This window comes from Piliocolobus tephrosceles, chromosome 1 (assembly GCF_002776525.5).
Source record: "Piliocolobus tephrosceles isolate RC106 chromosome 1, ASM277652v3, whole genome shotgun sequence".
Classification (NCBI taxonomy): Eukaryota; Metazoa; Chordata; class Mammalia; order Primates; family Cercopithecidae; genus Piliocolobus; species Piliocolobus tephrosceles.
In genome coordinates this window covers 154459346-154482906 of record NC_045434.1, presented here as the reverse complement: position 1 = coordinate 154482906, position 23561 = coordinate 154459346, and the positions used below count along the sequence as shown (strand labels likewise).

General features: G+C 43.7%; 1 protein-coding gene across 2 annotated transcripts in view; it reads right to left on the bottom strand.

The window, feature by feature from the left end:
* GNG12 (G protein subunit gamma 12) overlaps positions 1-23561 on the bottom strand; it is a 129106-nt gene that overhangs the window by 5563 nt on the left and 99982 nt on the right. The window contains exon 1 of one of the 2 annotated variants that reach the window (XM_023209741.1): positions 8786-8874. The exons of the other annotated variant lie outside the window; for it this stretch is intronic. The gene's annotated coding sequence lies outside the window, so the exon portion shown is untranslated. Of the gene's footprint in view, positions 1-8785; positions 8875-23561 lie in introns of those variants that run through there. 2 annotated transcript variants of the gene reach the window in all.

Here is a 23561-nt window from a genome sequence, read left to right as displayed (position 1 = left end):
GCGAACATGACACCCTTTCTCAGTGACCTGTGGTTTCCACGTTGCACCCTAAGGACTTTCTAAATGTTCCCTTTGCATAAGGATAAGGTCAAACATTCTCTTCTTCCCAATCTCCAGGGCATAAAGTTTCCAAGGCCTGAGCAAGTTTTCCGGTAACTGCAGAACAGTTCACACATATCAGGACTGGACCAGTAATTGCTCTCACCCGGCATGGCCATTGGCAAGCAGTCCACAGTCAGACTCTATTAATATTTATAAAATGCTCGGGTAGGTCCCTCTAAAGTTGGCGAGACACTCAGCATTTAGTACATGAAGGTCTTTCTTACTTCCTGACTATATTATAGTCAAGATTAAAAACAGCCAGCAATTCATGATTCACGCTTGCCAGCTCAGGCTTCTTGCAGCTTTCCCGCATTCTGATATCTGTGTTGAGACCTGCTTCTTCAGAGGGCTTTCTCCAACCTTGTCACTCAGAGGCTCCCTGCTCCCTTCCAATGGGGTATTCCTGCTGGTCCCAGGCAAAGTCCATACAACACATTTTTAATTGAGTGCTACTGCTACTAGGTACAGTATATTGAGAATAAATGGCTAGGACAGGCACAGAGCTCCTGCCCTCACAGAGGCAACATTAAACAAGCCATCAGAGACCTCCTTCTGCTTCAGGCGTAGTAGCCCCTCCTCCTGTTTTGCTACCCCTCTCAGGCTCCTAACTCGAATACAATTTCTCTTCTGAAAGTCCCTTCCCATCTGCTGGTACAAACATGGATAGCCTCACCCATAATACAAATTAAAGTTTAGGAGACAGGTAATTTTTACACCTTCATAGATTTATTAAACACAAACAACTTTCTATGAATGTCGTACAGCAATTGTTTTGGGAAGTCGATTAAATGGGGGTAACTGCGATTATAGGGGAATGAAAAATGACTTCCCTCCACCTTTCTCAGTCCTATGGCTGGGCTACAAATTAACCTGACATATAAACAGATTGACAGGAGGAAAACTGTATTTAATTATGAATGTACACATGGGAGTGCCACAAATATGAGACTCAAAGTGGTCAGATGATGAAAGCTCACATAGGATCCTGAGATACAGAAAAGAATGGGGGTTCAGGGTTTCTGGGGGGTGGTGGTGACATGAATTACGGGAGGTAAGGGGAAGAAATAAATGTGAATAAAGGTGGTTTTGTCAAGCACATAAAAATTCTCAGTTAATACAAGTTGTCTCACAGCAGCCCTCCGAAAAAGAGGTGACAGCCTGTCTGGGTGTGGTGTCACCTCCAGTCTCCCCTCTTGGGATCTGAGTTAATCTTTCCCAGTTGATAAGATTTCCGGGAGAAGATTCGTGACAACTGAGTTCCTTTTGGAGGATCTGTCTTTAGGCCGATAAGGAGAGCTCAGAGAATACCTCTGCCTACATCTGCTGTTCCCCAAGTGTCCTCAGTTCAAAGTAATCAGCACACCAAAGTGTTATATTTTGGGTGGCATTTCCTGAACTCCTTCATGGTCATTCTTAGAAAAAGCTGTACACTGGGCCAGTGGAAAGGAAGATAATTTCTGATCATAACATTCTTCCTATGGAGAAAGCAGATCAAAATTAGACCGTTTCAAGTTAAGGAGCCTCTGGTTCGCTGAGTTGCCACATGGCTGCACAAAGAGGGCCACTGTGTGACCCCTGAGAGGCAGAGGTGTTTACAGGAGCTGGAGGTCTAGCTAAGGACTTTCTTCTGACTTGCAGCTGCTCTGCAGCTCCTCAACAGTTGGGTTGTGCAGAACAAGACAGAAAGGCTGGGGAAACAAATATCTCCAAATATCTCTGTGCCTTTGCAGGGTTTTCTTTGGTCTTCCCTCAATGGTGAGGATGTCTGGCTGTTTATTCTACTAAGCAGATAAAAAGGTTGCTTTATTCTTACACCGAGAATAGCTTCCAAGGCAAACAATACCTGATATTTGTATGGAACCTATGAGCACACACATTGCTTGCATATGCACTATTCCATGAAGCCTCACTATAATCCTGAAAGGTATCTTATTAGATGAGGCAATCAAAGTTAGAAAATCTTGCTTCAAAAGTTAACCCAGGCTGGGCGTGATGGCTGACACCTGTAATCCCAGCACTTTGGGAGGCCGAGGTGGGTGAATGCTTGAGTCCAGGAGTTTGAAACCAGCCTGGGCAACATAGTAAAAACTCGTCTCCACAAATAATAACACAAATATTTGCCAGGAGTGGTGGCACATATCTGTAGCCCCAGCTACTCAAGAGGCAGAAGTGGGAGACTCTCTTGAACCCAGGAGGTTGAGGCTGCAGTGAGCTGTGATCATACCATTGCACCCCAGCCTGGGCAACAAAGTGAGACCCCCATTTAAAAAAAAAAAAGTTCACCTAGTTGGTAAGCCTTTTCACTCCAGAAGCCACCCTTCCCACTGTACCAAGGAAAGGATTAATTCCAATTAGTTTGATTCATACACACTCAGGGCATCACTGAATGCTCCACCATGTGGTTTTTTTTTTTTTTTTTTTTTTTCCCTCTTTTTTTGAGATGGAGTCAGGCACCTGCCACCACACCCGGCTAATTTTTGTATTTTTAGTAGAGATGGGGTTTTACCATGTTGACCAGGCTGGTCTCGAACTCCTGACCTCTGGTGATCTGCCCGCCTTGGCTTCCCAAAGTGCTGGGATTACAGGCGTGAATCACCACGCCCGGCCCACCATGTGGTTCTTAATCAGGGGTGACTGACACATGGTCACCTAAAGTAGGGGGCTTGCTGACTGCCTTATGTTTGTGTAACACCTCCCTTCTCATGTATGCAAGCTAAACAAGAACATTCTCGCTCCTAGACAAGGACTGAAGTTAGCATCTGCAGGTCCTGAGCCACCAAGTATTCTATCCCACCCAGAAGGGCCAAGGTCTGTGCATGCCTGTGCAGACTGTCAGTCTGGTAACACTCTGGCTATCGCTTCTGCAGCCTTGCTTTAATTTTTGCATACGGGTAACAGATTTGAATAAACACATGTAGTATCTAGCTATTCAAATACTTCGCATTGGTTTTAATGCTGTGGTTCATCTGAATTCTCAGGTTCCTAGAAATTCCTAGGAACATGATGGTCCATTAGGGAAATATGGGTATTTTCATCTTTGTCAAGAGGGGCCTGAAGCAGGGAAAGCAGGGTGGGGATGGAAAGAGTGTCAGAGAGCACACTCTGGGAGGAAGGCACCAGGAAGGCCCAGCGTCTGAATCACAAGTCATTATGGCCTGGCCAGTAATTGAATCACTGGAGTGAAGCCAACTTTCATGAGCAAACACACCCCTGTGGCTGTAATAAAAGAGCAGGCTAAAAGAAAAGAAGAAAAAAAAAAAAGTCACTGGCTTCCACTTACTCTCTGGTCTTGCCTTCAACTTTCAATGTCTTTCTCTAGTTCTTCATTTGCCTCTTCTTCTATAAAAGAGGGACTACAATGCAGACCTCATAGCGCTGTCAGGGAAGAAACAGAAGCACCTTCCCTTGCACATACAAATGTTTACTAAATGCCGGCCCCTAGGCTCACTAACAAGATGAAAAGCATGTGCTTGGTGGGAAATGAGAAAGATTCAGGAAGCAACAGCAGAATTTCAAGGTAATGTGACCAGGTAGCAACAACTTTCTAATGTGGCCTTAGTGAGAAGGCCGAGTTAGGCTGTTAAGAATAGTTCCTCTATTTTCATGAGCACTTCTTATTTATATCAAAGCCTGCAGGCTAAATCCAGGCTGCAGATGTGTTTGGTTGGGCCCCACACAGTGTTAACTCAATTGTGTGTATGTGTTTTAACTTTAAATTGAATGTCAACATTTGAAAAATGGAGAGATTTCACTTTAAAAGGAAGATTTCTGGAAAAATCAGAAAATCCTATAAAACTGGGCTGGATCTGAGCAGCAGCTGCCCCTTCAAGCACTTGCTGGTGCACCTGCCAGGCCCTCTATTTGAACTGTGGCACTGCCTTTACACTATGCCTTGGATATTTGAGTTCCAGGGACACATTTAGGGATTTGCCGGGGGCATCTGGGCTCACTTCCGTCCTGCCACTTCCCAGATCTAAGGCCCTGGGAGAGGGCTGATAACCTATTTAAGCCTCAGTTTTCTCATTGGAAAAATGGGGTAACAATATTTTTCTATCTCAAAGAACTGTTAAAGAGCATCAGATAAAATAAGTATGTGAGTGTAATAAATACAAAGGATGCTTGGTTTCTGAGTGTTTAGTACCTGCATCCTCTTACACACTGTGTGAAGCACACCCAGCACTTCGCATTCCTCAGTGGACTGCAGCCAGGCAGCAGTTCCACCCTCCTCCTAGCCTGCCTCACTGGACTGCGGGGCTGGAAAGTGGAAAACTACAACTTCCAGTGTGATGGGCTGAACTGTGTCCCCCAAAAGTTATATGCTGAAATCCTAACCCCCAGTAATTCAGAACATGACTGTACTCGGAGACAGGGTCTTTAGGGAGGTAATCAATTTAAAATGAGGTCACAGACACATGAAAAAATGCTCATCATCACTCGCCATCAGAGAAATGCAAATCAAAACCACAATGAGATACCATCTCACACCAGTTAGAATGGCGATCATTAAAAAGTCAGGAAACAACAGGTGCTGGAGAGGATGCGGAGAAATAGGAACACTTTTACACTGTTGGTGGGACTGTAAACTAGTTCAACCATTGTGGAAAACAGTGTGGCGATTCCTCCAGGACCTAGAACTAGAAATACCATTTGACCCAGCCATCCCATTACTGGGTATATACCCAAAGGAGTATAAATCATGCTACTATAAAGACACATGTACATGTATGTGTATTGCAGCACTATTCACAATAGCAAAGACTTGGAACCAACCCAAATGTCCATCAATGACAGACCGGATTAAGAAAATGTGGCACAAATACACCATGGAATACTATGCAGCCATAAAAAAGGATGAGTTCATGCCCTTTGTAGGGACAGGGATGCAGCTGGAAACAATCATTCTCAGCAAACTGTCGCAAGAACAGAAAACCAAACACCACATGTTCTCACTCATAGGTGGGAACTGAACAATGAGAACACTTGGACACAAGAAGGGGAACATCACACATTGGGGCCTGTTGTGGGGTGGGGGGAGGGGGGGAGAGATAGCATTAGGAGATATACCTAATGTAAATGATGAGTTAATGGGTGCAGCACACCAATTTGGCACATGTATACATGTGTAACAAACCTGCACGTTGTGCACATGTACCCTAGAACATAAAGTATAATAATAATAAAAAAAAATGAGGTCGTAAGTGAACCTTAATCCAAAATGATTTGCATCCTTGTGAGAAGGAGAAATTTGGACATAGATGGGGACAGAGAGAAGACCATGTGAATGCAGAGGGAGAGAACGACCTTTTTTTTTTTTGTTGAGACGGAGTTTCGTTCTTGTTGCCCAGGCTGGAGTGCAGTGGCGCGATCTCAGCTCACTGCAACCTCTGCCTTCCGGTTTCAAGCGATTCTCCTGCCTTAGCCTCCTGAGTAGCTCGGATTACAGGTTCCTGCCACCAGGCCCAGCTCATTTTTGTAGTTTTAGAAGAGACAGGGTTTCACCATGTTGGCCAGGTTGGTCTTGAACTCCTGACCTCATGATCCACCTGCTTCAGCCTCTCAAAGTGTTGGGATTACAGGCGTGAGCCACCACGCCTGGCCTTGACCATCTATTAATAAAAGCCAAGAGTGAGGCCTCCGAAGAGGCCAACTCTGCCAATGTCTTGATCTCAGACTTCTAGCTTCCAGAAATGTGAGAAAATTCGTTTCTGTTGTTTAAGCCCCTGGTCTGTGGCAGTTTGTTATGGCATTCCCAGCACACTATCACACCCAGGTTATCTTGATGTTAGGGCTCCAGATGACACAGTCTCTGCCAATTCAATGCATTTAGGAGAGATCTGGCAGGTAGAAGTGAGGAGGCCAGTTTCTTGATGCTTGGGTTATTTCTGCTGACAAGCAGGGTGGTGGGCAAGCTGCTTAGGGAAAGTGGAGGCATCACAGTGTCCAGTCACTAGCAACACAGGACTGAGAAGCTGCATGGCTGCAGCAGCCTCTTGAGTCTCTACTCCCCACTGGGCACCTGTGGCCAGTTCTGCAGTGGTGTCTGGGAGCTGTTCCTGGGGACAGTATCATGGGCCTGCTCCTCCAGCCCTTCCAATGATTATGCAAGCACCTAATTCTCTGTATTGAAGCTCACTCTGCTAACTCTGCCAAGACCACTTTCTGTTTGCTGTAACTGAACCTTGGCTGATTCACAATTGTTAATCTGTTGCTTTGTAAACTGCAAATAACTTATAAATATCAGCTATTATTTGGATTATTACCACGCCATCATTGCTGGACATCCTAAACTCTAAAACTTGAAGTGAGGAAAGAGTTAAGACATAAAATTCTTTCTCTTTCTCTTTCTCTAGCAGAGAACCAATCAAAGTTGCAGGTTATGAGGCCAGGGTGCTTGAACCTGTGGTCAGCTGCAAGTGCTGCCCTGGTCTGGCATAGTTATGAGAGCAAAGAGCAAAAGAGAACATGTTGCTGGCTTACAGGCGAGGCAAATGAGAGGGAGAGATGAGGAGGGGCTTCACAGAGAGGTGCGAAATGTGATTTGGGGCGGGGAGATAGAGTGTCTAGAGTTTTACAAAGAGAAGTTTATATAGGTTCAGAATCTGCAGAATGAGAAAGAATGAGAACACCTCTCTCTGAAAACCTCAACAGAGCTCATTCTGTAAAAGCAGCAGACTTTCAGATTTGGAAATCCTTTTGAGGTCCCTATCTGGTGCCTTTCATTAGTTGATTTTATCTGCCATCCAGGGTACGTGCCCCTGAATAATAGCAATAAAGATAATAAGTTATAATGATTAATTCTGACAATTACCACCATTTACTGAGTGCTGAGTCTGTGCCAGGTAAGTAAATTTCATGCAGCATTGCATTTAAGTCTGTCAACAACTCTAAGAGATGAATCCTTCTATCATTTCTGTTTGACAGATGAAGTAGAGAGGTTAAAAAATTCTTGCCCAAGGGCCGGGCGCGGTGGCTCAAGCCTGTAATCCCAGCACTTTGGGAGGCCGAGACGGGCGGATCACGAGGTCAGGAGATCGAGACCATCCTGGCTAACACGGTGAAACCCCATCTCTACTAAAAATACAAAAAAAAAACTAGCCGGGCGAGGTGGCGGGCGCCTGTAGTCCCAGCTACTCCGGAGGCTGAGGCAGGAGAATGGTGTAAACCCAGGAGGCGGAGCTTGCAGTGAGCTGAGATCTGGCCACTGCACTCCAGTCCGGGCGACAGAGCGAGACTCCGCCTCAAAAAAAAAAAAAAAATTCTTGCCCAAGATCACACAGATTTACATGGCAGAGTTGGGACTCAGGGCTACCTGGCTCTCAAGATCATGGTCTTACTTACCACCCTTTGCTGCCTGCCTCTGAACAACAAGAATACAAGGAAGGGGTTGGGAGAAAGGAGGCAAGTATCAGCCAGAAGCACTGAATAAAGAAGACATGGCCTCCATTCAGCTGTTGCTGTTCATTCAGACAGGTTGTCCCTGTAGCAATGTCAGTAAGAAGTGTGAAGCTAAGTGGCTTTGCCAGAAGACCTAAGCGAAGGAGAATCAATTGTTCTTATTTATAAGAACGACTGCCCCAGATTCTACATAGGGCTACTGCTAAAGACACAAGATGATTCTCCCGTGCCCAAGAGAAGTTGGCAAGGATCCATGAGAATGAGCCAATCCTCAGCAATAAATCCAGAGAGTGAGCTGCAGAGCCTGGGCAGCAAGTTCCTCACTTCACTGTGTGTCTAGAACACCTGGGGCGCTTGTTTAAGAAAATCTGATTCAGTAGGGCTGGGGAAGGGCCCACAGATCCGTATTCAAAGGCCTCCTAGATGATTCTGATATAGGTCCTCTGAAGAAATGGCTTACAGTATGATCAGAGTCTCCGTCTCTTGATCCTCCCCATGTTTATTTCTTCCTGGGGATTAAAAAATGTCAATTTAAAAGGACACTACTCTGCCGGGCACGGTGGCTCATGCCTGTAGTCCCAGCATTTTGGGAGGCCGAGGCAGGCAGATCACTTGAGGTCAGGAGTTAAGACATGCCTGCCCAACATGGCCAAACCCTGTCTCTACTAAAAATAGAAAAATCAGCCAGGCGTGGTGGTGTACGCCTGTAGTCCCAGCTACTCGGGAGGCCAAGGCAGGAGAATCCCTTGAACCTGAGAGGCGGAGGATGCAGTGACCCAAGATTTCAACACTGCACTCTGGCCTGGGCGACAGAGTGAGACCCTGTCTCGGAGAAAAAAAAAAAAAAAAAAAAAAAACACTACTTTTTTTCTGTGCTTAACTTTTCAAAGCTCTGAATAAGTAAAAATTATAACTTCTTTTAATGCCCTTAACCTACAGGATTAAGTGTTCTTCAGATTGAAATTTTTCTTACCATTTAACATACTTCTTTGCTACAAAAGCCTGAATCTGTAATAGCCATTGCTTTCTGAAAAGCATCTCCTTCCTGGCATCAGTGATGCTAGACTGTCCTGTTCCTGCCCTGTCCAGGGATATTCCTTTGGTACAGCTCTCACTCCTTCTCCTGAGTAGGTATTCTCAGGGGCTGGAATTCTAGCAGAGTGATCATGGGCTTTTAGAGCCAGACAAATTCAAACCCCGGCTCATCACTTACTACGCCAAGTTGCTTTACTTCTCTGGGCCTCATTTGCTCATTTGTAAAATGGGAAGGAATAACAATAGTACTTACCTCAAAGAGTTGTAACCAGGATGAACTGAGAGAGCACATATGAGTTACTCAGCATGTGCCTCACACGCACTGGTCCTCAGGAAAGGCAGATGATGCTCTCTCCACCCTATGACTTCAGCTATGACCAACCCACTTCACATGCAGCCCCGATCCTTCACCTGAATTCCAGTGGGTAAATACAGCCTGTTTGATTTTACGCTTGAATGGTCCACAGTTGCTTCAAACACAACACAGGTGAAACACCACTGTCTACCCCCAACCTGACCACCACTGTCCTGGTCACAGAGGCCTCCTTTTGCTTCTGCTCTCCTTCTAACTCCTCAGACCATCTTTGTCCTATAAAAATGTGAGCCACGTATGTGATTTAAAATTCTTTAGTAGCCACATTAAAAAAAAAAGTGAAAATAATTTTAATATATTTAGCCCAATATGAAAAAACCTGACATGTAATCATTGTAAATATTATTGAAATGTTTTTTTGTACTATGCCTGTGAGACCTGATAAATATTCTATACTTGCAGCACATCTCAATTTGGACATGATAGTGGCTGCCTTATTAGACAGTGTGACCTGAAACTCTGGACTCTGAAAATCTTGAATTCTCCACTTTGACAACTCCCCCACCCATTTTAACCTTCCCCATTCTCCTGTCTTCTATTTTACCTGAGGCTTGGCTCTCTGCCGCTCAGGTCAGGGCTACTGCCTGAGCCCTGTACCAGCACTCTTGCCCCTAATCCTTCTTCAATCTGATCCACCCTGACCACTATTCTCAGATATAGTACCCCTTCAGCTTGGTCCTCTCTGGCTTTCCCAGGACCCCCAGGAAAAGTCCAAAGGGCTTGGTTTCATACTCAAGATCCTCTCTAATGTGTTTGCCACCATAATAAAAATCCTAATCATAAAGCAGCTAATTTCTACACAGAGCTAACTATACGCCCATCAATGTCAATACATTACCCTATTGAATCCTCAAATGGCCCTGTGAGGTAGGCTCTAGTTTCATGCCCATTTTACAAATGAAGAAACTGAGGCACAGTGAGGTTAAATATGTGTCTTGTGTCAAACAGCTAGCAAGCTGCTTGGTTGGGATTTGAGACCAGGCAGGCTGATTCCAAAGGCCCGGCGCAGAACCTCTATTGCTATACTGTCATAGTGTCAGGGGAGTGTCACCCCATTTCCTGGCTTCGTGGGCTGTGTTTAAAGTCTCACCTGTGAGCCTCCACTCAAATTCTCTGTCTTCTTCTCTTGACCTATTTAAATTCTCCTTTTGTAGGCCCTAGTTCACATCACCTCTTCCAAGGAAGGTCTGTCTCCCTTTTTGCTTTTGTTTATAGTAATTAATTCCCTTCATGAATTCCTGCTACCTGCTTACATCTTATGGGTTCAAGGACTCCTGAGGGTGGGTCATGAATGCAAAAGGTAGGCAGGGGGAGTTGTGCACTAATGCCCTGGAACTGTATGCAAAATTTGTTGTGTGTGCTTATGTTTTGCTTTTTTTTTGTTTTCCGGAGGATAAGATTTATAGCTACCGTCAAGCTTTCAAAAAGGTCTATCACACCATTTATTTCAATGGTTAATTGTACGTTATTTAGTGCCTACTGTGTATCAATATTGTCTTTCTACTGTTGGCTCGGTAATAATAGAGCAACTACACTTATTCATTACTATGTGCCAGCTACTGTGTCAAGTACTCTATGCAGATATTAGTTCATTTGATATTTTCTGCAACTATAGGAGGTTGGGGTTTATCATACCTATTGAGACCAAAAGCTCAGGACAGTTACATCATTTGTCCAAGATCATCCAGCTATTACATGGCAGAAAGAGGACTTCAACCCAGATATCTGACTTCAAAACCATGCCCTAATCAGGCAGCTGAGTTATCCCACGCCATCTTCTCTCTCATATTGACTAATGTGGAGAATGAGGCCTCAATTAAAACTGGATTAGATTAAGACATGCAATGTAGCAACCAACACAACAGCCAGCCTGAGTCTCGCACCCTGGGTGTTTGCGTGCCCAGTGTTTGTTTTCTTAGCAACAGGATACACCATGCTGCTCCTTCCTACAAGTATCCCGCGAAATACTGACTGTTCTGAGCCCACAGACGCTCACTTGTTCGGTGGCCTACACAACTCTGAGAAGCCTGGGTGGAGGAAACTTCTGACGTTTCCATGCACTTGATTAGGGCCAGTTGCTGGTGCTCTGAACTTTCACCTCCAGCATGAGATAGCCACTCGAGTGGCACTAAGATTCCAAGGGACCATGCACCCTAATCCTGTGCCCCAAATAAGTTTTCAGCTGGTGAAGGCGGGCCCGTGGGGAGTAGCCCTCAGATGCAGATCCATAAAGGAGTGGAACTTGGCCCCTTCTCTGCTCTGCTGGACCAGAATCCAGTAACGCACAGACGTGTGTTTACAGTCAACACTAAGAACGATGTTTACAAACAAGTTTTACTCTCTACCTAGTACAGCAAGACGGGCTGACAAAAGATTTGCTGATATCTGCATGGCTGGCTTAGGAGAGTCAGATATCTCATGTGCTTCTCCATAAATGAATGGACAAATTCAGCAATTCTTTAATATTGAAAATAAAAGCTAACGTTTAGAGTACTTTTTCTGTGCCAGGCACTGTGTTAAGGGCTTTAGGTAAAGTTATTTTATTTACTCTTCACAACATCCCTGATAAAGGCATTACTATTATTCATTAACTAGTTTTCAAATTGTAAAAGAATATACGCATGAGCAAATAATTTAAACAGTCTAAAAGGTTATACGACAAAAACTAGGTCTCCTGGTACTCCTGGCTTTCCCAGGCAACAACTGTTACCAGCTTTTCATGTTTCCTCCTGACATCCCATGCATATGTAGACATGATTATGCTTATATCTGTCTTTAAAAATAGAAATGGGAGCATATTATATACATTGCTCTGAGCCTTGTCTTTGATTAATAATATATTCTTGAGACCATGGTAAAGTTAGTATTATTAACCCATTTTCCAAGTGAAGCGCTCAGGGACACCTAGTTAATAAGCTCCAGGGCTGACATGAAGCCTGGTGCTCCTAGCCATCACTGCACACTGCAGGCCTCCTGCATCCCTCAGAACGCTTCTGAGCCTACGGAGAGGAAGTGGGAATGATCACGGAAGCAGAAGAAGAAAAATGCCTGCCCTAGAAGAACTCATTGCTTTTAGGGGCAAACAATACTATATGAAGTGAGAGAATATTTCCAAACAACTTAAGAACATACCCAGGACACAGGTTCACAGTACTCCAAGGTGCTAAGCATGTGTGAAGGAAGGAGACCCAGCTGGAGTGGAGTAACTCCAGCAAGAAGTTGGCTACAGCTGTGGTTCTAAACCCGTGGTCACACCAGTCAGCAGCATGAGCATCGCCTGGGAGCCCTTTAGAAATGCAAATCCACAAACCTCATCCCAGATCTACTGAATCAGAAACTCTGGGAGTGGGCCTGGCAGTCTGTTTTAACAATCCTTACGAGTGATTTTGATGCTCCCTAAAGCTTAAGAACCACCCTACTAGAAGAGGTAATTTCTAGATTAGAGCTTTTCAACAGAAGGATGATCCAGCTATCAAGTGAATTAGCATCAGTCTATTTAAGCCAAGATTGATCCATATTCTTAGCATTATCCTAGGACTAAGCTGAGAACGGGGGATACACAGACAGACCCGACATCTTAAGGAGGTTATTCCTGGCAAGGGGCATAATATCAATCTGCCTAAGGAAGGAGGCAAAATATTGCAAATTCCCTGGTTGAGGGCTCTACCTCTTATCTGTGATGAAGTGGTCTGTGGCCCTTTTGATACCTAAACCCAGACAACTTGTAACTCCCTATGTGACCAACTGGGAATCCTTCCCATCAGTATTCCTGCTCCCTGCTCCCCTGGCTGAGCAGGGCTGGAGGTTGTGTGAAATGGAACTCTTTACCCTGGATATTGCCCACAATGTAGCTAATCTACCCCCAGTTCTTGGTGGGCTGACAAAGCAGAAGAACAGAGAAAGAAGAAGAACAGAGATATTTATGATTCTAGGCTTAAAGCCCTAGCATCTGACCCACAATAAGAGGAGGGCATGCTTTCTAATATTGCTAAGCAAATAGGAGCTCACCCACTTCCTTAGAATGTACTTTAAAAAAAGAAACCGAAAAACCCAAACACCTTACGGGAGGGTTGAAAATGAGGCAACAGGCACATGCTGCTGCATCCATTTTAGGAGAAGAGAAATTAAATTCCTAGGGAGCCACTCCTCTGTGTTGAGTTGTGTCAGCTTCTTGAAGGGGCAGGAGAAATGGATTCAGGAGAGAAAAAGGCTGAGGAAGGACAGAGAAGAGTGTGTGCAGTTCGCTGACATTTGCAGTCGCCAGCTGGGGCTGGGCTTCACCAACAAACAATGAATGTGGGCGACTGGCCTGGTGGTTAAAGGGCTTACGACTCCAGCATGATGGACTGAGTCCTGCACATAAATAAGGAATGTAAGTGGGTCAGTAAAACATACCAAAGGCAAGCAGTAGGTGCTTAGAGAAAGGATGGTCAGTGAAGACTTGAGCAGCCAGAAGACAGATGGAGGAGAGAGGTCTTAAATCCTTGAAGAGTAGGAACTTGACAGGTGGGGGCAGGGAGAATTTCAAAATCGTTACTGAGGGAAGTGGTAGAGAGCAGATTAAAGTTGACTTTCTCATGTGGAATGGGAGCCACCAAAGGTTTCTGAGCAGAAAAAGCAGGCATAAGGGAACACTGTGGGGAAAATGATTGAGCAACCTCCTATGCAGGGTGGAACAGAAATGGGAGACAGTGAAAGACAAAGTGGACTATTTCCACACAAGCTTCAGGAGCAGGCAACATAGTCAGGGCTGGGGGTCAGATGGAACTGGGTTCAATCCGGATTCTGCCACTTAATGTTGTATAACACGGAACAAATCCGTCTCCCTGAACCCTCAGATTCCCTATCTGTAAAACAGGGTAACATGTACCTATCTCACAGGACTGTAATGATTAAATAATATAGAAAATAATATAGAAAAGAGGCAGCACATAGAAACCATCCACTGTTCATCTATCAATCAAACATCATTATTATTAGGAGTTACTGCATGAGATTTCAAACAGATGGAAGCAATTACAATGCAAAGAAATTGTTAAAAGCTGGATGTGAGAGCTGTGAAAATGTAAGAATGAATAAGACTCCATTCTTGGGGCTGAATGGGAGTGACAGCCCAGAAATGGCTGTTGATTTCCGAGCGGTGCATGAAGAAAAGTGCAGAGGATGGCTTTGAGCCTTTCTCATTTGGATAGGGATAGTGGGGCAGATTCAAAGAAGTGGAGATGGGCTGGGGGAAGCCACCTGGACAGGGCCACATCCTCACAAAAAGGGAAAGAGAGGGAGTGTTAAGGGAGGAAGCACAAGTTAACGCTGTACAGATATGTTTAGTTAAAAACATTATACCCAGAAAACAGAAGAATGTACCCCAAGAGGTAGCTATTGCCAGGTTGTATGAATTTTAGGGGATTTTTAGTGTTGTTTTCTATGTACTCTGGTGGTTGTGAGTTTTTCATTTTTTGGAATTAATAGTTAATAACTTACATAGCACTCACACTTGCCAAGCATTGTTCTAAAGGGCTTTACAGATATTAATTTTCAAAACAATGCTATGAGGTTATTCCTATTGTTCTTCCTAGTTTAGAATTAAGGGAACTGAGGGAGGCAGCCACTTAGAACACAGCCAAGGTCAGAAAGAAGGTTAATAGAGGAGTCAGCACTCTAATCCCGGCAGCCCGGCTCCTGATTCTATGCTCTTTAACCACATGTGATACTTTTATGATTAAGGAAAAAAAAAAAAAAAACACCTAGTAATTGTTATTCACAAAACCAGGGGGAGGAGTTATTAGTCACTTTACGGGGTAAGAGGAAGTAGAGGGCAAGAACAGCTCACAGATGACTGGGAGTTACTGGGGACTGCTGAGTAGTTTCCACAGCTTGAAGGGAATGGAGTTCAAATGATAAGGGGTTGAACACAGAATTATTAATTCAGGGACCAGGCAGTGACTATAGAGGAATATTTAGAAAAATTTGGCAGTGTAGTCAAGACAAGGAATTGTATAGAAACTTTTAGGGGCAGGAAGGTTGTTTTAGAGATGGTTGGCACTGGAGCGTTTCCAGAAACAGAGGAGGAGTGTTGAGAAACTAGGGAGAGTGAAGATGCGCAAAGAGGGCAACTGAGAGGGCAGGAGGGGATGAGCTCGGGACTACACTCAGAAATTGGTCAAAAGAGGAGCTGATAAACCAGAACTAGTTAGAGTGGATACAGTGGTAGACAAGCAGGAAGGAGTGAACTGCTGATACAACACAGGTGAAATCTCTCAGATATTATATTGAACAAAAAGGCAGTTACAGAAGAGCATGCACTGTCAATTCCACTCATTCATTCAAGACGAAGTCTCACTCTGTCGCCCAGGCTGGAGTGCAGTGGCATGATCTCAGCTCGCTGCAACCTCCGCCTCCCAGGTTCAAGTGATTCTCCTGCCTCAGCCTCTTGAGTAGCTGGGACTATGGGCATGTGCTACCAAGCCCGGCTAATTTTTGTAGTTTTAGTAGACATGGGGTTTCACCATGTTTACCAGGCTGGTCTTGAACCCTTGACCTCAGGTGATCCACCCACCTTGGCCCCCCAAAGTGCTGGGATTACAGGTGTCAGCCACCGTGCCCGGCCCAATTCCATTTATATAAAGTTTGGGAACAGGCAAAACGCATCTACAGTGATAGAAATTATAAAAGTACAGAGTGGGTGGGGATATGGATGAAGAAAGACTGGCTATGAGTTAGTTAACTGCTGTAGCCAGGTCACTTCAACAATTAAACTGCATGAGGTTCATTCGACTTTTATATATGTTTGAAAATTAAAAAAAATTAAAAGTCTATAGTCCTAAACATGTCGTAACATATTATACGATAATTAACATTATCAGTTGAGATTTGTCATGAAAGAATGGAAGACATGTTAATTATTATCCACAATTTCCTTCTTTAGATCATGATGTAACAAGTATGTCCAATGTCCACAGCACAAAGGAAGCAGTTGCCTTTTGAGGGAGCATGCACAGAATTTAAAAAGCCACAATCTGGGCCCTTTGCCCATTTCACACAACGCTCAGGGTCTGGGTCACAGACACCCCATTTTTACCTGCCAGGAAGCATCCTTCCTTGGAGGCACCCATGAAAAAGGAAAGGCCCAACACTGTGGTGCAGATACTCATAACTTTGACATGCCAAAAAATGCAAAATAGGATACTTAATTTTTCTTTCTTCCCTCATTTCACCTTCTCCCATAAAACGATAGTAAGGAAATATGCCCTCACCACCTTTTAAACATGTCTGGACTTGAGGAAACATGTCTATCAAACACGTCTGTACTTTGAAAAAGGTCAAAGTCTGTGGAATTTCTGGGGTGACCAACAAGGTGAACATTTTGTGTTGACCCTCATGGTTAAAGTACTGGTTTTGAGACTCACAGTATCTAAATGTTTATATATTTTCAAAGGGGAAAGGACTGATGATACAAGATGTTCCCAAGTCAACTTCCAACAGTTCTAACTCATTCCCTAAATTGATTAGAATTCTCTGTCTCTAACAGCAAACTTGATTAACAGCTTCTTTTTAAAAATGTTACTTGAGGGAAAACATGCGCCAGAAATCAAAGCAAGCCATTTAAAGTCCAAACTCAATCAGCAACATCAATACAATTTAAATAACATGGCACTCATATGGTACGCTTATACTTTAGTTCACTGAGTTTTGTATTTTCTAGCCGGGCGCGGTGGCTCAAGCCTGTAATCCCAGCACTTTGGGAGGCCGAGACGGGCGGATCACAAGGTCAGGAGATCAAGACCATCCTGGCTAACACGGTGAAACCCCGTCTCTAGTAAAAAAAAAATACAAAAAACTAGCCAGGCGAGGTGGCTGGCGCCTGTAGTCCCAGCTACTCGGAAGGCTGAGGCAGGAGAATGGTGTGAACCCGGGAGGCGGAGCTTGCAGTGAGCTGAGATCTGGCCACTGCACTCCAGCCTGGGCGACAAAGCGAGACTCCGTCTCAAAAAAAAAAAAAAAAAAAAACAGAATGTCTCCAGTTCATCTTAAGGAGTGAAATAAAATTTCTCAGAAATATTAATTCGAGTTAAAATTTTTCTTTAAATAGGTACAGAACTTGTGGTTGAGTCAAACAAAACATGACAGAGCATCACTTACAACAAATGAAAAGATGACACCAATTTAAACACTCATGTTACTATAAACAACTTGCTTGTTAAGTTTTGTTCATTCAAATTTAAGAATATCACAAAACGAGAGCATGAAGTGGAATGGAGTGGGAGGATTCCTGTCTGTAATCCCCTCAAAAGAACTTTCATGGCTATTTTCAGCCCCAGGTTTCTTGGGCCAGACCTATTTGAAATATTCTGCTTCTTTTTATATATCAGTAACTGATCAGACCATGGGTCCCAAGCATTGACTTTTTAAAACTATAGTCAGCAGACTTTTCACAAATATTGACATCTACTTCACTCATGAGAGTCTTTAAGTCGAATCCTCTATCTGATGGTGGGCACCTCGCATTATATAGTGCTTTATATCTTCCATATGCAATAGACAAAGAATAAATATGTGCCGATTTATCATGAGTCACATGGATGGTCTTGGCAGAAATGACAGCTTTGTCATTCTTTTTCATAATTCAGGAAACACAGGAACAACACATGCCTTGGGTTGGGCACAGAGTGAGAACTCAATAAACACTTCATCCAGTGAAATGATGACACAGAAATCTGTGGCAGTGCTTTAGTTGAGTGATGATAAGGGCTTGAACCCAATGTGTGAAAACCAGAATTTATGAAACAAATGATATGATGTCACATTACAAAAAGATTCCTCCAGAGAAGACTTTCCCAAACGTATTATCTATTGAATGAAAAGGTTAAGTCAGAGAAACTAATTGTTTAGCTTTTTTTCTAGTTAAATATCAATTAGGAACTGTAATACACATCTCTAAATCAAAATATAACATTTTTGCACAACATCTTGTGTGTTCTGGGTATAATTCTTCTTAAGTTTCCAAAGTACATTACTAGTGCATGTGTTCTCATCATTCTTGTACTTGTGAAAGGGAGGGTGACACAGACTTTGGTTTTAGGCTACCTGCTACTTTTGGTTTCAAAAGCCGCTCCTCTTCCGATCTCTGTCCTTGGTGTATTATAGACAAATACTGGAAAGTATACGTGTGACCCTGCAAGCCCTGGAAAGAGAGAAGTGCGCCAAGTGCCTCTACTGCTTAAATCTGCCTGTGCAGGTCAATTAAAGTGGAGGGAAACAGGGCTGTGTCCAAGGGTAATTCATCTTATGAGTGGCACTGGGCAATCCTAATAGGTAATACAACAATATTATGCCTTTTATTTATGTACTTAATTGCAAAGTGAATTAAACTTTTCTAGCACTCAATGGGTCCAGGGATTAAACTCCTGGGAGAGATCACAGGAGACCAGTATTTAGTTGTCTGTGACCAAATAAGAGTTTCAGAAAGTTGAAGCAAATTCTATACAAAGTCTGTTCTTGGAATGTTTTCACAAGTGTGTGAGATTCGTTGAAACACTTTTATGCACAATGTAAGTCAAAATAAATGACATGTGTTTATATCATGTGTAGAAACTTAAGATTGATTTTAGTAGATTGAATAAATACATGCATATAATTCTTATAAACAACCATTAACTGTCAGTGTCACCATTTACAAATCAACAGATCTGGCATTCGCATGATCTCTGGATGCATGTGCCTTCATGGGCTGCAGGGCTTTGTAACTGAAAACCAATCCCAGCCGAATTCTGGGAAAATATACCTATGTGTCCCATGTAGATGCTGCCACATCTTTGTATGTCCCTTCCGCCTTTACCCAATGTAGAAATCTGGTATTGTATTTCTAATGTGGTAAGCCTGCTATAATACCATTAAGAGATAACAATTTACAAGGCGCTTTCTCATACCATCTATATTAGATAGGGCTAATTAATTACTTAATTTTATTTTCATTTCTACTTATGGTCTTGCCTGAACCTGTTGAATTTAGCATGCAAATTTATGTGATTAATAAGATTTTTTTGGCAGTTGATTGGAAAAAAACCAGAACCTTTTGCCTCATTAAGAATCCTGTTTCTTAGTGCCCTATCAGTTGCTTCTCCTCTTTTTAGTGTATTTTCACTTCTAATAATTTCCTGGACCTTAAATAGAGGAAAATATTGTTTTTTCCCCTTTAAACAGAACCTATTTAATGATATCTTCTTAGAAGCAGATTACGCCTGTACTTAAGAGGTAGGGCAAAATGAAAGACAGAAATCACAAACAAAGCCACCAGAAGTGGATTCCTAACAGGGCTGCTTTTCAGAATCACCTGGGCAGCTCTTTTCATGCATCCAGGTGCAAGCCTCACCCCATACTTCCAGAGTCAGAATATCGGGGTAGGACTTGGCAAAAGTGCACTTTGGAAAAGCTCTGGATGAGTGTGACCTGCACCCCTAGTTAAGAGCCATGGGACTAGAACACAGCAGAATTGTCAGTCACAAGGCATGGTGTCTCCCTGATTGCTCTATCTGGTGCCTTGGTCAAGTCACTTCTTTTTCTGGGCCTCAGCTTCCTCGTCCCCAACAAAGGAGAATAGAGATGCTCTGCACCCCTTCTTTGCTTCTCTCTGAATAGCCCTCCCTTGCTTGCTCTTCAGAACTATTCAAGCCACCAATTTAAGCTTTTGATACTTATATGTTATCATAATGATCAACACGGGGACTGTAAATGTCACTCGGGTGAACCTTAGAGGTGATACAAACAGCTGCATCTAGTGACTGACAGAAATATGCACATGGGGAGGGGAGACGGGTCAGCACTTCACAGCTTCTGAAGCCCCAGGACACTTCACAATTGGGGACCAGCTTATGGGAGAGAGTCAGGGCAGGGCAGCTTTCTTTACCAAGGGGGGTCTAAAGCAGGCAAGCATTCGGGAGAGAAAACAGTGATAATGGATGTTTCAAGAAAACATGCCCCCCCCCACACACAGAAAGCTCTCCTTTAGCCAGAATGGTTTGGGGAAGGGTATGACAGCGAGTTGAAATTTCTGGTTGAGTTACCATGTGCAAGGGCACCACCGCTGCTAGTTCAAAGAGAAACAGCACAATACACAGAAAACCTGGAACATAAGTGACAGTTAAGAGGCACTTCTGTGAAATTTCATGATTCTAGATAATGCTGAAGAACTCTCTGAACAAGTCCATTTTTTGGCACTGATACTGCTACCCTGGCCTGCTCTCATTTCAGATCCTGGCCCTCCCTTGGGTACGTCTTCACATTTCTGACAGACGCTGCCCCATGTCCCAGGCTGACATCTTTCCTGCTCTGAGTGCTCTAAACTCAGTTGTCCTTGAAGATTTTGCCCAAGTGCATGTTTTTTCCTCACTTTGTCATCTCTCCTGTCATCCACCTCCAAGGGCTTGCAGAAGACTCTTAGATCTATCTGTCTATGGTCCTGGGGACCTGTCTATGAGACCCCACCCTTTCACCCAGACGGCCTGCCAGGTCCTGGAACTGAAAAAGTCGAAGTGCCTTTCCTCTACACAGGAGGCCAGTTCTTTGGACTCAGCTTCTCTCTTTCTGCTAATAAAATCACTTTTATTACAGTTACCTAGACTCAAAACTTTAGTTTTGTTTCTGAGACCTCCATCTTCTCCTGCTCGCAACCAGAGCTGACTAGACCTACTGTTTCTATTTTCTAATCAGCACCTCCCTTCCTAGTCCCCTGTATCAACCTTTCGCTCAGGCCCTCCCTTGATACGTGTTGGGAGATGACGGCAATGGCCTTGGTTTTCTTGGTTTCCCTTGTGCTCTATTCTAAGGCTTTTATTCCGTCAGACTGTTGGCAAAAGCAAAGTAAACAGGTATGAGCCAGCCTGCTCTGTTGGAGGTTGTGTGGGAAAGGGGTGGCTCAGAGCACTACTACGAATTGGCTTTCCATTCTCCCTCCCCAGTGGCAGCCTCCAAGGGGACTCTGCAGACCCTCAGGGCTACCCGAGACACTTTGAAATCGCTGCTGCAAGCCACCATAGATACCACAGCCAGATGAATCTTCCTAAAATTCAGCTCTAATGATATCATCCTCCTCAAAAATCATCAACTGGTTGGTGGGAATGTAAATTACGGCAGTACTGACTTAGGTATTGCCATTCTAGTCCATTCTAGTCCTAGGTATATTCCCAACAGTAAATGTGTACCTATTTTCACCAAAAGACAGGTATTGGAATGCTCACAGCAGCACTATTCAAAACACGCCCCAAATGGAAACAGCCCAAATGACTAAAATAAGAACACAATGAGTCTCTCAATAGAATATCATACAGCAAATGGCAATGAACAACCTTTAAAAACACGCAATATGGATGAGTCTCACAAACATAAAATTGAGTGAAAGAAGCCAGACATAAAAGAGTGAAAAGGGAGGCTGGGTGTGGTGGCTCATGCCTGTAATCCCAGCACTTTGGGAGGTCAAGGCGGGTGGATCACATGAAGCCAGGAGTTTGAGACCAGCCCGGCCAACATGGTGAAACTCCGTCTCTACTAAAAATACAAAAAATTCGTTGGGCGCGGTGGTGCACATCTGTAGTTCCAGCTACTTGGGAGGCTGAGGCATGAGAATCGCTTGAACCCAGGAGGAGGTGGAGGTGGCAGTGAGCTGAGATCATGCCACTGCACTCCAGCCTGGTCAACAGAGCAAGACACCACCACAAGAAAAAAAAAAAAAAAAAAAAAAAAAGAGGAGTACATGCCATATAATTCTATTTACATTAGGTACTAAAAACAGGTGAAACTGATCTATGCTGTTAGAAGTTGGGATATTGGTTTCCTTTGAAGGGAAAGGTGGGAAAGGAAATACAAGGCAGCTTCCAAGTGCTGGCTGTGTGTTTCACTTATGGTTAAATCAATATGATTTGGGTACTTTTCTGTATAATATTTTACTTCAATAAAAAGCTTAAAACAAACAAATCATCAAATATTCCCAATTAACTGTTGCATTAAATGCAATTTTCACTGGGGCCCAGAAACCCTTTTCAGTATGGCTGTAATCTATTGTTTCAGAGTCCTTTTTCTTTTTACTGTGGTGATTCTTCTTCTTCTTTTTTTTTTTTTATTGAGATGGGGTCTCGTTCTGTTGCCCAGGCTGGAGTGCAGTGGTACAATCTCGGCTCACTGCAAGCTCTGCCTCCTGGGTTCACACCATTCTCCTGCCTCAGCCTCCCGAGTAGCTGGGACTACAGGCGCCCGCCACCTCACCCGGCTAGTTTTTTTGTATTTTTTAGTAGAGACGGAGTTTCACCATGTTAGCCAGGATGGTCTCGATCTCCTGACCTCGTGATCTGCCCTCCTTCGCCTCCCAAAGTGCTGGGATTACAGGCGTGAGCCACCACGCCCGTCCTATTGTGGTGATTCTTTACCCCTAAGGGGTTCAGATATTCCTACGAAATGTTGTGGGAATATACATTTTCTGGGGAGAGGCATCCATGGCATTCCATAGCATTCATCCAGAGCATCTGTCAGCTTTTCAAAGGGGTCCCGCAAACCAAAAAAGTAAAGAGCAATCACTCTCCTTGCTGCTCTTCAAATGGTCACTGGAATTTACCTCTGTGATTATTCCTATTTTGTTTTTAGTTTTTTCCTCCAGAAAGCCCTCCCCTCTCTGACTTCCCCCTCTTGAGATTCTACCTGTGCTTCTAGGGCCTGTCAGGTCACCTCTACCACCAAGTCTCTGGATTCCCAAACCAAAAATTACCCCTTCGCTCCCTGTCACAGCTATTTATAAGTGGACTGCTATGATGCTCTGGTAGGCCCTGAGGATGTACAAATACTAATCCCTGTTCTCAAGGAGCTTTCTATCCAGTAGAAGGAAAACAGGTGTAACTTTAAGCACACGTAAAATCCACATGTAACTTTAAGTAGAAAGAACAGAGAGAGAGAGAAGGCCAACGGGAGTTCAGAGAAGAGTGATTGCTTTTGGCTGGGGGAAACTAGCAGGCTTCATGAAAGAGGTGGAACTGCCCTGCAGGATTTGGAGCTAGAAGGAAAGTGCATTCTAAGTGAGGGACAAAGGTAAGTGTGGTGAAACCCATGAGCCTGGGCAGGAAAGGGCAGGCAGTTTGGTTCACCCAGAGCAGAGGCACCATGAAGATCTGGAAGGGTGTAGGCTGGAAGCAGAAGGTTAGCTTTCAGGCTCTGGATTTTGAATTTTATGCTGGAGGCAACTGAAAGCCACTGAAAAAGTATAAGCAGGGCATGATATGATCAGATATGTGCCTTAGTATCTCAGAGGGATTAAGATGATCTCTTCCTCCTTCGAGGGTCTAAAGTGCATTGTTCTGCCTCTGTGGTACTTCACTGCCTTTTCCTTCATAATATGGTTATTTTGTACACTTATTTTTTTTTTATATTCTCTACCCCAACTTGACTTCGCCTAATGGAAGACAAAAATGGTTTCAGTGCTAGCATGCTGTCTTACATGTGGCGGCACTCAATATTTACTTAATGAATGTGCCATGTCCACTTAAAACCATTTATGAATGAATGAGGAAAGAAGGTGGGAAGGTGCAAAAGAAAAAAACACACAGGAGTAATACAGAAAAGCTGGATGAATTCAGGTATTCCGTTCAGCCTTTAGATTCTACGTCTATGCCTAAGTGTT